This window comes from Sorex fumeus, unplaced genomic scaffold, assembly GCF_029834395.1.
Source record: "Sorex fumeus unplaced genomic scaffold, SorFum_2.1 ptg000039l, whole genome shotgun sequence".
Taxonomy (NCBI): Eukaryota; Metazoa; Chordata; class Mammalia; order Eulipotyphla; family Soricidae; genus Sorex; species Sorex fumeus.
Genome location: NW_026606096.1, coordinates 14,688,206 through 14,690,450, shown reverse-complemented (window position 1 = coordinate 14,690,450; position 2,245 = coordinate 14,688,206). Strand labels below are relative to the sequence as shown.

At 51.9% G+C, this 2,245-nt stretch overlaps 1 pseudogene; it reads right to left on the bottom strand.

Moving 5' to 3' along the window:
• Positions 1–415: 415 nt before the first annotated feature.
• On the bottom strand, positions 416–1,683 carry LOC130028434 (TAR DNA-binding protein 43-like; annotated as a pseudogene).
• Between the last annotated feature and the right edge of the window lie 562 nt (positions 1,684–2,245).

Here is a 2,245-nt window from a genome sequence, read left to right as displayed (position 1 = left end):
GAGAAAATCTGTATGGTGGGGTTCAAATTAAAATGAGGAGGAAAGACTGCAGCTCTAACCAATGGGTTCCACTTTGAACATGCAAATAATTCAGGTGACAAGTCCAGGGATAAAATAATTACAGGAGAAGCCTCTTGATAGCAATTGTGGTGTTGGTTTACCTGTCAGGCTAACAGCAGTTCACTTTCAAACACTCAAGAGTTCAACCCGTTATGTAACAAAACTTAGAAAATTCCTTTAGCTTTTCTTCTTTTTCTAAATGAAAGATGTCAAAAATACTCCTGAATATACTCCACACTGAAAAAAAAACAATTTTGAAAATTCTTAGTGCGTATGTATCTTACAATATATTTACGATGAGTTTAGAAAAATTTGAATTCCCACCAGTCTCTAGCGTCTAACTGACCAGCCCAGCCTACATGCCCCAGCCCGACGACTTCGAGTCCATGCTGGAGCTGAAGTCCATGCATTGAAGCCGCTACCGGAGCCCGCATTGGAGGCCGACCCCCACCCGATGGCGGCGCCTGAGTTGGAGCCGCTGTACGGGTTGTTCCCGGAGCCGAAGGCCTGGTTGGGCTCCCTCTGCATGTTGCCCTGGCTCAAGTTGTTCCCTGACGGGCCCGACTGGTTCTGCTGACTGGCCAGCATCCCCATCATGCCCCAGCTGCTCTGCAAGGCGGCCTGGGCCGTGGCCCTCATGGTCGGGTGGATGCTGAAGGCGCCGAAGTTCATCCCGCCCCCCATGTTGCTGCTCTGCTTGTGGCCCAGCCCCGCCCCGCCGCCCCGGCTGTTCCCGAACCCGCCCTGGTTCCCAAAGCCACCCTGATTACCACCAAATCTTCTACTTCTCTCTAACTGCCTATTGCTATTGTGCTTGGGCTCCACATTGCAGATATGCACGCAGAGGATGCCTTTGATGATCAGGTCCTCGCCACACAGGGACTGGGCCACCTGATCATCTGCAAATGTGACGAAGGCAAACGCCCCCCCCCCCCCAAGGGCTTGGGGATGAACACATCGACCACCTCCCCGTACTGGCAGAAGACCTGCCGCAGCTCGTCGGCAGTCAGGTCCTGGGTGCAGCGGCCCACAGACACCTTCCTGCTCCTCAGAGGCTCATCCGGGCTTTGCTTAGAATTTGGAAGTTTGCAGTCACACCACCGTCCATCAATCATGTGTCGCTGGGACATCACCTTCACTTGGGTCTCATACTCCGTGAACCTCACAAAGCCAAACCCTCTTTTGGTGACCAGTCTTGATATCTTTTTTTTTACCTGGACCATGAGGACCTCCCCGAAGGTGCTGAAATACTCCTTGAGGTCCTGCTCGGTGGTCTTCCAGGGCAGGCCGAGCACGATGGGGTCAGACGTCTTCTGCACGGCCCTTTTCACCTTCACCTCCGACGAAGCATCAGACTACTCCATGTTCCTTTTGTCATCTTTGGGGTAGTTGACCACGTAGTCCCGGTTGCCCCAGCCCACGTCGGGCGCGTGCAGGATGCCCTCCACCAGGCGCGCGCACGCCACGCATGCACTGCGACACGGGGTTCCGGTAGCGCAGGCTGCAGGCGCCCGGGAACTGCGCCGTGACCGTGGACAGCAGCACGGTGCCATCGTCCTCCGACGGGATCTCGACGGGCTCGTCGTTCTCGTCCTCCTCCGTGACTCGGATGTACTCGGTCATCTTCGCCCGCTCGGTGTCCGCTAGGTCGCTCGAAACCCACGAGGCGGCGCACGCAACGACAGCGCCCACGACCGCTCGCTCTCGGCTCGCACTAACCTTGAACACTTTGATGTATTTATTATTCATGTATTTCTATATTCTTCGTGACATCATATTCAAGTATTCAAGTATTTTACACATTCTTAAATCGAGCTCTTTGGGTTCACCAATGTCTTCTATTTTGCATAATTTTTAAATTGGATTTAATTGAAATGTCATCTTGTTGTGGGACTAGACATCTATGTGCTTTTGAATACATTAGAAAGGAATTGGTGGGACCAGAGAGATAGACAGCAGGTAAGGCACCCTACTTGCACACGGTCAACTCAGGTTCAATCTCTAGCACCCTATATATTTCCCTGAGCCCTGTTAGGAGTGATCCCTTAGCCCAGAGCTAGGAGTAACCCCTGAACAGAGCTGGGTGTGGCATCCCACCTCAATTAAAAAAAATTGAAAAGGAAAGCAATTGGCAAGAACTAGGCTTAGAATTTAGAAAAGAAAAACATTCACTGAGGAGTTAAAA